Genomic DNA, 14,404 nt, shown 5'->3' with positions numbered 1-14,404 from the left:
TACCTTCACACACCCCCTGCCTCCAGCCCGGCGGGCGGCAGGCGCCGGCAGAGCAGCGCTGAGGCAGAGCGCGGGGCGCTGCGAGGACCTCGGCGGCTCTCCCTCCGCCTCTCTCCAGCTCCTGCTCCTCAGAGAAGCCCTTCCCCCCCACTCCCCGCTGACTGCCTCACTCTCTAGCTTTGGGGCATTTTTTTTTTTTTTTAAGGAGCAAAGAGAAGCCACGGGGAGGCTTGGTTGGGAGAAGCAAAACCCTGACGCTCTTGGGGGTGGGAAGTGGGGGGGACGGGGGGGTTTCAGACCCTCGCACGGCAGGACACGCAGCCCCATCCCCCCCGCCCCCGTCTCCTCAGTCCCCAGCCGGGAAGGCAGCGCGGAGGCTTGAACCTAGCTGCCTTGAACCGATCCGGCGGCAGGGACCGGGCCCTGCGCGCAATCCCCCCGCCCGGGGCCGGGGGCAGACCCCACCGCGGGGGCCGCGCGGGTCCCACCCCCGCTCCCCATGCCCGCGGGGGGCAGGGGGCTCTGAGGGGGGACAAAATACTCACCCTGCCCGCCGGGGCTGCTTTGAAGACGCAGGATTTTGTGCGAGCGATCGCCTCCTTCTCCGGGAGCCCAGCCTCCCCTCCCCCGCCTCCCCTCCCCCGCCTCCCCCACCTCCTTTGGGGGACCAGGAATCCCCCCCCACCGGCCCTCCCCTCCTCTCCGCCCCGCCGGGGAGCCCCGCCGGCCGGCCGTGTCCGCCGCCGCCGGAGCGCGGAGCTGCCGGGGCCGCGGCCGGCCCGGCCCGGCGGGCCCCGCGATGCTCCATGGCCCCCGCCGCGCCTGGGGCCGGGGCGAGCTGCCGCCCCGCGCCCGGTCTGCGGCGGAGGCGCGGGCAGGCGGGCGCCCTCCCGCTTCGCCTCGGGCGGGGGTCAGCGCGGGGCGGCGCGGGGCCGCCCCTGGCTGCAGGGGAAGGCTGCGCCCCGTCCCTGCGCCCGCGGGCCGCCGGCGGGACCGCCCCGGGCAGAGTTGAGCCAGGGCTCTGAGGAGGGGGGCGAGCTTGGGGACGCCCGCCGGCCTTTCCGGGGGGCTGGGCGACGGCGGGGGGGGGTGTCCCGGGCCGCCGTGCCCCGTGGCCCTCCTCCTCCCGTCAGGGCGAGGGTGGGGGTTGTAGGGGGCCGCGGCAGGAGCCTGTCGCGCCGACCGTTAGGCGCGAGAACGGCTGTTAGGCGCGAGAGCGGCCGTTGGGCGCGAGGGCGACTGTTAGGTGCGAGGGCGACCGTTAGGTGCGAGGACGGTCGTTAGGCGCGAGGACGGCCGTTAGGCGGGAGAGCGGCCGTTGGGCGCGAGGGCCACCGTTGGGCGCGAGGGCGGGGCGCGCCGGCCAGCGCCGCTGTCCCTTCGCCCGGAACCGGCAGCGCGACGGGGGCCGCAGTTTCCCTCCCCTCCAGGCGCTGCCCCATTCCCGAAGTGGCAGCGGTGGCCATTGTGGGCTCGGGGGCAGGTGGATGCAGCTAAAGATGCTGGCAGGGCACCGGGCAAGTTTGTAGGTGGCGGTGGAGGGGAAGGCCCCTTCCCTGCCAGCCTCTGCTGTATTTCTCAAAGGTACTGAGCATGCACAGCTTCTGTTCACTTCAAAAATCAGGCCATGAAAGAATCATAAATATATAATATTATACTCCTATGATATTATGAGTGGAGAGCAGGAGAGTTAAATGCATACATTGAGGAGAGGCAAATTACACAGAATGGGCCTTACTGCGCAATTGTCAAGCAATTCTAAAATGAAACATTGTGAAATCCTTCCCAGAATAAATTTAATTCCTACACGCTTGTTCCAGTATCACCTACTAGGCAAGGAAGTCTGTTGGATATCTAGCAACAATTAGCAGACTTAGGGCCGCCTTTAGTGCACAGTGACTTTACCACTGATAAAACAGTGGTTTTTTTAAATGTTGAGCTGGAAAATAAAAAATCCATTCTATAAAAGAGCACTGACATTTGAGCATTTCTTTTATGACAGAATGACATAAAGGACATTTTCTGGAGGAAATAAAGGAATGCATCTCACACTGGCCCAGCAGAACAAAGCAGAGGCCAAACTTGAACTCAGGCCTCAATGTATGGGGTGAGTATCTCTGCTACCCACTGAGCTCTTGTCGGCTCTGTGTGCAGATGGATATGGGGTTTGGCTGTGTGTCAGAAACTGAAAACTGGACCTGAGGACTCGCCCATACAGTTTCTATTACTGGGAAAACATGTATTTATCTTGAAAGTTTACATTTTGATATGTCAGCATTTTTACAACAATATAAATATGCTTGAAAAATTTTTGATCAGCCTAATGGTTAGGACCTATTAGAAGCTGCAGAGCATATTCACAATCAATTCACTTATTCAGATGCCTGAATACAAGCTTAGAAATGTAATTACAGGCACCCTTTTTTGGAAATCTTGAGGCTGTATAGTTTCCCCATGGGAAATCTCAGTAATAAATTCCTACCAAAAGAAAAGGAAATCTGCAAAGTACCATTCTTATTTATTATTGTCTTTAATATTAAAATTGGTGATGAAATGTTCCAGATATGGTAAGAGTGGTTTCATGTAAATCCTTCATTTTTATTATGTTTTAAAAGAACAAGCAGAAAAATCTTAATCTTAGGGGTTTTTTTACTTTTTATTTTTTAGTTGTCTTTCCAAAGAGAAACTGATTTTCATTTTTTGTTTAACATGTAAACCTAAATTTGCAACAGATTAGTATTACTAAATCTGGCTCTTTAGATAGTCTGTTCCAGCAAAGAGATGATATTATACCTATACACATTTAATTATTTAGCTTTAGAAGTTTTTATTCAGAATATTAATTTCTTACTCTTTATTATGTTACAAAATAATGAATACTTCATATTTTTAGTTTTTTACTTATGTTGTATGTCAAACTCTATTTGTATGAAAACAGCCATTCAATTAAAATTTACATAGCATCATTTTAAATTATTCATTAATTAAGACCTTAGTCTACCTTAAATGTCCTTGATGCATTTCAAAAGCATGTTTGCATTTTAAAATGTTTTATGAAACAACTGAAATAATCACCTATAGAAAGGGAATTAAATTGGCAGCTTTTAGTAACCATGTCCTTCACAATCTCAGAGAAAGTAGATCTTATCCTCTCAGATTTAGTTGTAGATTGAAGGAAGAGAATAGGCAATCTTGTTTTTTCAACTTTTAAGTTGATTTTTCAGCTTTGAGTTAAATAGTATTAACTGAACTACTCGAATGAATTGAAACAAAGAAGTTACTCACACTGTCTGCAGGAGAAGCTGCAGCTCTCAAAAATTGTTTTCCTGAAGCAGTTGCATCCTGTTCCATCTCCTTAGCCAGTCGCTTCAGTCACTTCAGTGGCATCACCATCTTCAGAACTTTGGCAGCAAGCATCTATGATGTGTTATCTTAAGTTACTTCAGTTTACATGACAGCAAGGATAAAACCTAAGTTAGCTCTAATTCAAATATTTTGAGTAGATGCAGATAAAATATCAACAGAAATAATGCTTGATTTTTTAATAATGATTTTTTTGGAAATATGATGGAATAATACATTTTCCAGTTAGTCAGAACTTGTAATGGGATCTTGACCCAGCTCATGGAATAATGAAGCAAAAAAACCCTAACTAGTTGCCCTTGTTTGTACAAAGGGATGATTAGTGAAAGGTGGAAGAGCTTTTATGTCCTGTTTTTGCCTAATCACATTTGACAAGAGAAATTGTTGTTATGTGAACCTTCACTTATGTAGCAAATGACAAAAATGAATTTCAAGTGATAAGGGAAGAAATGATCTGATCTCATCAGTAGATAAAAGAGAATCCCATATAACAGCACATCACTTTATTTCTGCTCTTTTTTAATTTCATTTGGCTGTTTGGTGGTTGACAATTATTTATGTAAAATTTATTTTAAATCTGTGCTTTAAAACCATGCATTAAGTGAACAGATCTAGTCTACTCTAGGATCTTCTGTGAATCTCAGGCAGTTTGATTTTATTAATAAGGGCTCACGTCGACTTCTGTCAGCACAGTGTCACTGCAGAAGAGGAACAGTAGACCACAACTGACTGGCTGCCTGTAGCTCTGAAATCTGCTGCTCATCCTCTCTTATGTTATCCAGTTCCCATCCTCTGTGCTGCTTTGACCTGTCAGACTTCCTGTGCATTCACTGCAGAGCTAGTCCATTCATACGCACTAAGTCAATACTTCCTAGACTTGTCTGACTTTCTGCTCATACACAGAATGATACTTCCCTAAAGGGTCAGATTTAATGCACATGTGCAAGTACAGCTGAGCTATACATTCAGGGTGGTCTTAGCCAAGACTCCTGAATATATAGCATACAAGTCAGCTAGATGCATTACTGCATGACCATGAAAACTGGACAAATACAGAAAAACATCAAGTTGTGCCTGGGCGTAACCACCCCATGGAGAAAAGGACATACACAGGAAACCTTGTCTACAAAGTAGTTTTACATTTTGCAACTTAACCCATTGCTGGACAATGAAGAGACCTATTATTTGGGCAGTTGAACTTTGTTGCTAACATAAAAAATATGTAATGGGGTTTTTATGCTGACTTTTTCATCTTTTCCACAGAAATTTAAAACTGGATCTGATACATAAATATAATATTCCGTTGTCATTTCTTTAGTGGGGGGAGGTCTTTAACATGCATTATCTTTTTAATCTAATAAATATATAGCTAATTCTTAGCACTAAATATATCAGTCAAATCATTCATATTCATATGTATTTTTCCATTAAATCTCAGTGATCTTTTTTCAACTGTGGTGAGATGTTCCCTCTAACTCATCTTAAAATGTGGAACTGCTGTACATTGCCTGTGGGAAAAAAGCCCAAAGCCACATAGTGATGTATCTGTTCAACAGTGTGAAAGAGAAATTCCCTATTCACAGTCCTGCACAGTCAACATTACCTGCTGGTAAGCTTTAAATTGCCTCAGTTGCTTAACATCATGATTAAAAGGCATTTGTTTTTTTCTTGCGTTATGCTGTGTTCAACAGAAGAGACTAAAAAATATCTCACTTTTGCTCACATACTGAACAAACAATTGTACATTGTTCAATTACAGGCTTTTCTTATTTATAAAACTATAGTATAGTAACACTATAGATATCATAGAGCTTTTTACCTTGCCCATCACAAGCAAAATTAAAGGTACAAGTCTGGAATACTGAAGAGTAATTATGTGAAGTGTGAAATTGAGTAGGTATATCCAGCAGCTACAGAAAAATGACAGCACAAAATCTCAGAGAAGTCAGCATTGTTTCATACCAAAGATGCCAAAAATGGGTTTGGAATTATATTCAGATTTTAATTAAGACAAATGAGAAATGTCACAAATCATCCATTGTACAGGTTACAGCAAAACCAAATAGCTACTATAGAATTTATTCTCCTTCTTAAATACTGATGTAGTTCCCAGTTTTATTTTACTGGAGTTCTTCTTGAAGATTACTACTGTGTTGATGGCTGAAGTATTACAAATATATCTAAGTCTGAATAGCAGTTCCCTATGTTACTAGTAATAAGATGAAATAAGTGTGCATTCTCCTGTATTAAAAAGAGAAAATTAAGTAGAGTGAATACAAAGAAGAAAACAAAAAGCATTTATATTTTGAAAGATCAGGAGCGATATATTTGGAATGGCTCTAACGATTAGTTTCTTTTCAGTGTTAATAAATTAAGAAATATAACTGAGATGCCATCCATAGTGATGAAAGGTATTTTTTCTACCAATGATACATATTCTTCAGCTACGGGTAAAAAGTCCATTTCCAAATCACTTTTAGCAACAATCAAGTAGACATATTTGTGCTCCTATTTTAGGAACACAGATCCCTTTTATAGACATTAAACACAGTTTACTAGTGGAATCTTTCTTTTATTGTAACTGTTTCATGAAGTGTCTTTCATGTAAACATTATAAAAAGGATTTAGTGTTGGATTTAGAAGTTGGGGTTTGGGTTTTTTTGCCCTTTGTTCTTGTTTTGTATTTTATTTCTTTGGAGAACTCTTTTTTTTCCCCCTTTCAGGAAATTTCACATAATCTTTTCCATTCGTCATCAGCCAGGTTGCTGATTACCAGAGTAACTGCCAAGCTTTCAACTCCTTGTCATCAATGGGCTGTGAATGACAGACAGCATTAATGTTGGCAAGCTCCCACTCTCCTTTTCGCCTTTCCCAAATGTAATTAAACCACACTAATACAGCAAAAGAAAAGCTGCAGCTTTATTTTACTCACCCTAATAACATAACAATTAAATCACAGAAGCACAAAATGCAGTCAAATAAACCCATCTTGACAAGGAAATTCAGAGGTACAGGAAAGTGTGTATCTACCATTTAGAGAAAAACATATGAGCTAAGACTCTTCCTTTCCTTTCCTAACACTACTACAACAGCTCTGTTTGACCTTCAGTAAGATGATAAGGCCAATATTTGAATAGCTGCCTTGTTGCAGCCTGGTGGAGGGCCTCAAGTGCTTCCTCTTCTGCTACACCTTCGGTTTAAGCGTACAGGAAATAATAAGCTTCTCCTTCAAATGATCTGTTATCTCCCTGGTAGGGTTGTCTGAATTTCTAGCAGACTACAGGCTCTGCATAACAGCCCAAAGGGACACCTGCTCCAGGCAGTGTGATGCCAGCTCCTCTTTGGCCCCATAAGCTTGTTCCTCGAGGAGCCTTCCACAACGGCCCAGCACAGGAGTCCCCGGCAGCTAGGTCCCCTCTCCAGAGCTCTTCCCACCACCAGCCACTCTTCCAGGCAAGTGGTGGCCCCTTATCTCCAGCTTCATTTAGCGTAAGTGAGGAGATGGCTGTGCTCTCCTGTAACTCCTTAGTGACAGATACAGAATGACACATGTACTCTGCATCAACATGAAGCAATTACATCATTTTCCTAACTTTCTTGTTACTCAAAAAGGCCTGGAAGATTTCTGGAATGTCCCAGGTCATCAAATGCAGAAGATGTTCTTTCTGAAGGAGAAGATTCAGTGGGAATCCTGTTCGGCTCACCTCCTCCTCATCACCCAAATGCACAGCTGAAAAAGGAACAGAAGGGATGTGGGACAACACATCCAGTTCCGATGGCATTACACAACTCACCCACCAGAAAGAGATGGAATTATCTTCATCTTCGAGGGAGCCCTGGGCCATTGGTTTAAAGTTTGTGGGGGCTAGAGGATAAACGAGAGTCAGGAAGCGAGAGAAACAAGAGACCTCAGCTAACTTGCAGAGGATTATGGAGACTTGCAGAATGCACAGATCCCAATGAACATTTCTGGAGTACAGTAAGTTATCAGTAGATCAATTTCTATATGTTTTTCTGGACCAAGGTGAGTGGAAGGAAGCTAGAGGCCCCCAGAAAGGCACTGGAACTTACCCATGGAGCTCTGAGCTCATAAATGCATCACTTTTTGCAGCCGTGGTCCGGGATGAGAAGCAAGCACGTATAAGGAGGCTGAGAACTGATTGTCATGAGCTCTATAAACACATCTCTGCAGCTAGCTTACATGCTGGAAAAGGGACTAGAGTCTGTTTCATTTTCAAACTATCAGTAAAAATAATACATTTCGTTTATGAGAGAAAGCAAATTTACAGTAATGCAAAGAAATGGTTCAACTAAATGCAGACAGCAGAAAAAAAGTAAAAAGCCTTTTATACAGCTAGCCAGACTACAGCATAAAAATGTCTAGTGACAGCATGTCTCATTTCAAAAAAAAGGGACATCAATAATTAGTGGGCAAAGCATGGAAAAACAAGGACCCATCCCAGCATATACTTAAAACTGGGCAGTTGAGCAACATGAATGGGAGCTTGGTTATTAACCAACGTGGACATAGCTTCAAACATGACAATTATTAGATCAGCCTGGCTAAGCAGACTCAGAGTGAGTCTGCTTGTGCCTTTTTTGGTGACTAATAGTGACTGTCAATTGACAGGTGGTACCTTATAAATCCAGTCTGTGGCTGATCCTCTAAAGATCTGTTTGTGTGAAGCAAGTAATTTACCAGTGTGAACAAACTGTCCTGCAACAATAAATGCAGCTGAACATTATGTTAGTCTTCCAGCAGAAGAAACCTTTGGTGGAAAACAGTTTTTGGACAAAGTTTACAGCAGGATCTTATGTGTTAGGTTTTTAGCAGATCTGAAGGAGGAATGAATTCTTGTACATTTGATAATGTGACTAACATGAAGCAAACAGTAAAAAGAAAAAAGTGATACTTGTAAAACTTGAGCCACTGGAGTAAAAGAAGAGTATATAGGAAGAACACTAAAGGGGTGAAACTGAAGGTGAGATGGACTTAGGGGTTTCTGTTAGATTTTTCTGATATGGTACTACTCCTTTAAACAGGCAGCTGGAGGATGGTCCAAAAGACCTTCTGGTTAAGGGTCAAGGTTTTTTCCCTGACTGAGCAAAGACCGAGGTTGCAGTGTTCCCAGCCATCTCCACACTGTCAGCAGGAGAACCAGCACATCAAACAGCCACCTCCTCTTTTGCCAGGAAGCAAGGAAAGAAAAGGCTACAAAGGACATGGAAAAAACATATCAGAAGAGCATAGCTGAACCTTCAGCTGTTCCTGTGCTTCAACCATAATTCTTGTTAGAAAAAAAAATAATGTCAGAATTGGTTACTGTGTAGAAACTACCTTGAACCCTTTAAAGGGCTTTCTGTGAGTGACCATGAATAGATGATTCCCCAGACCCTGTAACAATTTAATCTGATTTTTCACACTGAATATTAAGTCAGGATTGTTAATGGAAATTGGCCGAAAAGACAAAAAAAAACATTTTATTGCAGACGAGGTTTGTGGAAATTCAATATGATGGCCTTTGATTTGGTAGCAGGTAACTATATTTGAAAGACCACCAGAGAAGGCTTTGGTCCAGGAACTCCTCCTGGCCTGTTTACTACAGCTAGATAATACCCTGGGCACATGCTAGTATCTTTGAACAAAATTAGATATATTTACAAATAGTCTGGGATCAGCTCAAGGCTGCTGATCTACTGTACCCAAAGAAATATTAATTATTTTGAAAAGAATGAATTTAGTTCTGGCACATAGAACAGTGAGGAGGGAAATTCTACTCTTAAGATATTTGAACACCAGCCAGTTCCACAGAGACTCACAGTTTTGTGGGACTTTAATCCTACTAGAGGAGGCTTATTCGTGTGTTTCACAATATTACATAACATTTGCATAAAAAGGGTAGGAAAGGAATGTTATTTCAATGGTCAGTGTGTGATTTAGTATTTTCAGAGATGAAAAGATTCTTCTGATTTTTTCTGTGTTAACCTACCAGGGTTTCAAATCTCCTTTTCTATTAGACACAGATGCCAGTGCTTATGGATTAAGTATCGATACAGGAATGTAAATGACTTGAGAGGATGACAGTTTATTAGAGTCAATAGCTAAGCTCTCCTGGGAAAAAATCATTGCATGCTCTGCCAGTGATTAAACTATAGAATATTTTCAAAACTATCTGTATGGAAGAAAGCTTGTGATCAGAACAGACCAGGCACCCCAGCAGCCATTCTTCAAATTCAAAACCAGAGGGGCAACTTATCCACAGATTAGAATAACTGAGGTGCTATGGTTTTGTAGTAACCCGAAAGCATGGATTGAGGCATAACATTGGTTGCTATTGATGTTTTGTCCAGATAGTTTCATTACTGGATTGATTGCAAATGCCAGTCTACACAAGCAAGGAACAAAGAACTGATTGCTCAGGGGAATGAGCATGTTTGGAAAGAGATGCTTGTCTCCTGTCTTCCTTCAGCTTGCAAATCCAGTCGAACAGTGGCTATAGGGACTCCAGAGAAACCAACCGATTCCCACAGAGAGAACCTGATACCAGAACAGTGTGCATTTGGCGACAGCTATCCTGAGATACGATCTCTTCTTTAAAATACCCCAGTGAAAACTGTTCACAGTGGGACGGTTCAGGGTTTATGGTAAAATACTGAGGGCAAAAAGGAGCAAATGACAAGTTTTATTAGCTAGCTCTAGATCCACTGGGGAAAAAAAAAGGTTGCCAGGTAATGTCATCATTTAAAAACTGCTGGATATTTGAGGGGTTGCAAACAGTGGTGTGATTTCTACTGGGTGAAGTACAAAATAGATGTAGAAAAACTGGCCAAGGAAGCTTGAGGGATAGGAGGGATCTTCTGTCTGCTGCTCTGTGCAGCAGTATTTTAGGACTATACTTACTGAGCAAATCTTTCTGATGTTCTTGAATAAGGACTGGTAAATGTTATTTGCTTGATGTCTTTGAACTAGTTCACAGAATGGCCTAAAGTTTATTTAGGAAGGCATGAAGTGGGACAGACTGATCAGAGAGAATCAATTAGGTTTAGGATTTGGGGGTGAGTCATACACAGGTCAGGGAAGAAATTTTGACTCAGAAGTGTTTCTGTAGTTTAGTGAGACTATAGGAAATAGATTAAATATGTACCATCTCAGTGCAGCCAACTTCTGATGAGATGATAGGGAAATTCAGAGTGGATGCTGGCAGTTCAGCAGGCTTCCTTAGCAACATAAAGGCAAGAATCAGCATTTCCCATTCCTTTGGAAAACTTAGAGCAGGCCATGAAAACATGGAGTTTACCCTGCTCTTCCTCACTCTTGGTTAGAGGCTAGACACTTCTCCAGATCTTCTGTCTGGAGTTCCCTTAGAGTGACAATGATGTGGGTCAGGCAGAAGTTTCAGATTCCCAGAGAAGAAACTGAAATGTCTCACACTTGCTTGGATGTATCTGAAGACAACTTCTGATAAATATGACTGCATGATCCTGATACCTCTAGGGTGTGACCCAAGAGCACTTCCCAGCTCTTGGATGTGGGTGCTGTCCTGGCTATGCCAGGACAAGACCCACAGTACACCATCCCTTCTACATCCTCATTTTCATTCAAAGATTCAAGAGAAACTTGGCCACATGGACTAGGACAGCGCTGTGTGACTGGCGAAACCAGGACTGCCGCATGTGCCACAAATGATAGTTCTTTTCAGTAAAAACAATGCCACTGAAACAAGGATGATTTTTTTAGAAACATATCAGGCCCTGTTCACTTTCACTGCAGCTAAGGCAGTTCCTGAGTTTGTGGCAAACTTTGAAGACTACAGTGTCCTCTCCACAGAGCAAGTCACAGATGGAACTATTTCAAAGTGGGAATTTGAGAGTCCCTATCACTGCTTTGTGAAATCAGTGCTCATTTTAGCTGCAATAATCACCAAGCAGATGAACAGTTTGGGGAACTTCCAGTTCATGAGAATTCCTGAAAATATCTCCCTTAGACTTGATTTGGACTGAAATGAAATTCTAAAAGCCCCTTCAAATTTCCCATGGACCACAAATCCTACTTTTTCAATCAGATCGAGGTGGAAACCTTAAACTGGATAAACCTTGGATAGGTCCCTACATAGAGCTGATGTGAACAGAAGAAGCAGTGTCAAAGAGGCAGTTTAGTTCCAAGACTGAACCCCAAATTACCTGTAATGTCCATCTAAGAGCATTTCCAGTGGCAAGTTTTTTCTCTTACCCTTTTTCATCCCAAATTGGAGAGAGTATTTGTCAACCTTGAAATTGCAAAAGCTGCTTCAGTAACAAAACCTCTCCATTAGCAAACAACATTCTGGGTGCCTCAGCTAGTAATTCCCACTCACACAATAGCCATCCTTCAGGAGCCTATTGTCAGTGATCCCTCCAAGTAGCCTGAAAGAAATCTGGGTAGGGAAGGAAAAACTCGAAAGAGATGTGCAATGAGGTAAAATTGGTTTGGAGTAACAGATGAAAATATTCTGTCAGAAAGACATGATACAGCTACTTAAAATTAAAAATTTGTAATTAATCTTCTATGAAGACTATTTTATTTTTATTTCCTTTTGGAGGTGGCTTTAAGGTGTCAACCTTTGAGGCTGAATGGCAATGATGGGCAAATTGAATTACTGAGACGTGGCTATGAACTGGCTTGAATCGAATCATAATTGTTGCCTTTCACTTCCGGAAAGTCATAAGAAGCTGTAAAGCTGCCTCGTTGAACTGTGCAGCAGAAGTGATGAGGACTCCAATCCAAAACTCACCATCCAGAACCAAAGGTGCAAAGGGCTGCTCAGGAATTCACACTATGTGGCCATAGAGTCTTCAGTGGGTATCTTCCTGAAGGGAGAGCAATGTATTCATATGAAGAACACAGAAGAGAAAGCTAAGTATGCAAAATGAACACGTACTGGGAGTAAGGTCCTAACAAAAAGCCAAGAAAGAGATTTTAGGTTGAGTGCTCCGTCAGAGATGACTGGAACTGTGAGCAGAGACACAGTCCCCTGTTATTTGAGTCCTCTTCTGTTCAGGGAAGCAGGCTGGCATCAGAGAAATAGCTGACTCATCACCAATTTCTCCTCCTAACCAGAACAACCAGCAAAGCCCAAATTCATGGCTGAATGGGAAAGAGGGGTTATAGCATTTATGTATTACTTGCCAGAATAATTATGCTGGTTTAGAAAATAGTTTTTATCCTTTATTCAGCACATGGATCCAGTTTGTCTTCTTGTCACTTGCAAATGGACAATGGAAAAAAAAGTACTGGCACAGGCAGAAGTGGATCCCACACAATAAGGTCAAGGAACCAGAACAAACACAGGGGAAAGTCCAAAGTGGGACTGTTTTTGTTTACACTGCCAAGAGAAAGCATGAAAGATGACACTCTTAAGCTTGGAAAATAGGAATCTCATGGCAGTGATGTTAGAATCTCAAAAATAATGTGTCAAAGATGTTGGAACATTTAGAATACAATCTTTTACTGTTTCAATGTCACCAACATGTTGTTCTCACTATTTTCTATGACAAGAGAATTTATTGAATCAATTTGTCTTCAACACATTAAATGTACTGTATGTAGGCGGGTAAGCTAACCTTATTTATATAGTATTACGAGGGAGAATGCTAACTACACATACTTTTGCACTCACAGTCTTGAAAACTGCATTTCTTTTAACAGAAAATACCACATATCCATTTTGTGGAGTTACACTCTTCTCACACCTGATCTTGTGTTGTTTCTTAAAAGAGTGGCTTCAATAGAGAGGAGATGGGGTAATCTCATCTGGGGCATTGAAGTTTAGCTGAAAAGTTTTGGCTTGGCTTTTGTTACTTTGCTTAAATTGCTCTCAAGCCAGATATTGGTCTCTCTTCCCTACAAATATTACCTTTGAGAATGAGACCCCAAGATGTCTTTCCTTGCTGACCTCAAAGCATCTGTCCCCTTTCCACTTCATGCTTACTTTAATCTTCTCACCTCCACTTTTTTATTTTCTTCTGTCCCTTTTCTTGATTTATGGGGAGAATCTCTCTTCCTGCTCTGGCCTTTTTATTCACTAACTTATTTTCATCCCCTCTGGCCTCCCCCCCGCCCCCCCCCCCCCCCCCCAGGATGTAAATAAACACTCAACCCTTTGCATTTTCCTTACCACCTGCTCCTTCTGACTCCATTGCTTTTTTGTCTCTCTAGCACAACCTGTGCAATATGACATTGCACCTCTCCACTACTGCATGCAGACCACTCACTGTTGGCACTGAAGTCCAAAGGGAAGGTGGGCTTCTTTGTCTTAATTCCTAATCTTGTTGCAATCTCAAAGAGATTCCAGGTCTCCTAGAGTTGCTTCTGACTGAGGTGGTCTTCAGGGGCTTTCATACTACTCTTTTCTTGTCCTGTTCTCTACTCAGTGGCTCCTCTCCATCCATGGTGTCTTCCCTGTCTCCTTTACTTTTCCTGTATATGTGTTCGCTGTGCATATATACAGATACAACCAAGCTCATGACTGTGTGTATTCCTATACTTACATTCTCTGACCTTTTCCTGCAATCACTTTGAGATCAGCTGTTATTTGAAATCTCACCCTGAATATCAAAATGCCAATTAAATTTAAATATATACTCTTTACCTTTATTTTTACTTTTACATCTTCATTTTTCCCACACAAAATTCCCTCTCTCCTTGAAGTTGATAATTCCTCCATTCTTATCTGTCATTTTCACTCACTCACTCACTCACTTTTTGTATGCTTTTTAAATAGCATTGACTTTTCTACTCTTTAAATGGCTACCCCACGCAACTAAAATCTTAAGGTGAAGGTGGGTTTAGTAGTATTTCTGGATGATTAGTGAATCTTTATGGTAAGCAAATTCCTGTGTCAGAGAGGAATGCCCTATGTCTGACTTTCTCTCTGTCAAGCAGAGGTGATATAGCTGCTTTGACTAATCATATGAAAGATGTTATTACATGCAGAGACAGGATAACAAACAAACAGGAGCCAGACTAGTTCGAGGGGCTGACAACTTCAGAACCATAGTCTGA

General features: G+C 42.6%; 1 protein-coding gene and 1 long non-coding RNA gene across 8 annotated transcripts in view; one reads left to right on the top strand and one right to left on the bottom strand.

The window, feature by feature from the left end:
- Positions 1-676, bottom strand: part of MPPED1 (metallophosphoesterase domain containing 1) — a 63,094-nt gene extending 62,418 nt beyond the window's left edge. For 3 of the 7 annotated variants that reach the window (XM_064516715.1, XM_064516723.1, XM_026114090.2), the window contains exon 1: positions 546-662. The gene's annotated coding sequence lies outside the window, so the exon portion shown is untranslated. Of the gene's footprint in view, positions 1-3; positions 503-545 lie in introns of those variants that run through there. The other 4 variants (XM_064516709.1, XM_026114091.2, XM_064516744.1 and 1 more) reach the window with 2 other exon arrangements.
- A 184-nt stretch (positions 677-860) lies between these two features.
- LOC112991557 (uncharacterized) lies at positions 861-12,915 on the top strand. The gene is made up of 4 exons (XR_003261328.2): positions 861-1,007; positions 2,003-2,107; positions 4,802-4,972; positions 6,976-12,915. It is a non-coding gene; the product is annotated as an uncharacterized LOC112991557 (long non-coding RNA).
- Positions 12,916-14,404: the final 1,489 nt, after the last annotated feature.

The sequence above is a fragment of the Dromaius novaehollandiae genome, chromosome 1 (genome assembly GCF_036370855.1).
Source record: "Dromaius novaehollandiae isolate bDroNov1 chromosome 1, bDroNov1.hap1, whole genome shotgun sequence".
NCBI classification, from domain to species: domain Eukaryota; kingdom Metazoa; phylum Chordata; class Aves; order Casuariiformes; family Dromaiidae; genus Dromaius; species Dromaius novaehollandiae.
Note: the sequence above shows the minus strand (reverse complement) of the source record. Positions and strands in the feature narration are given on the sequence as shown.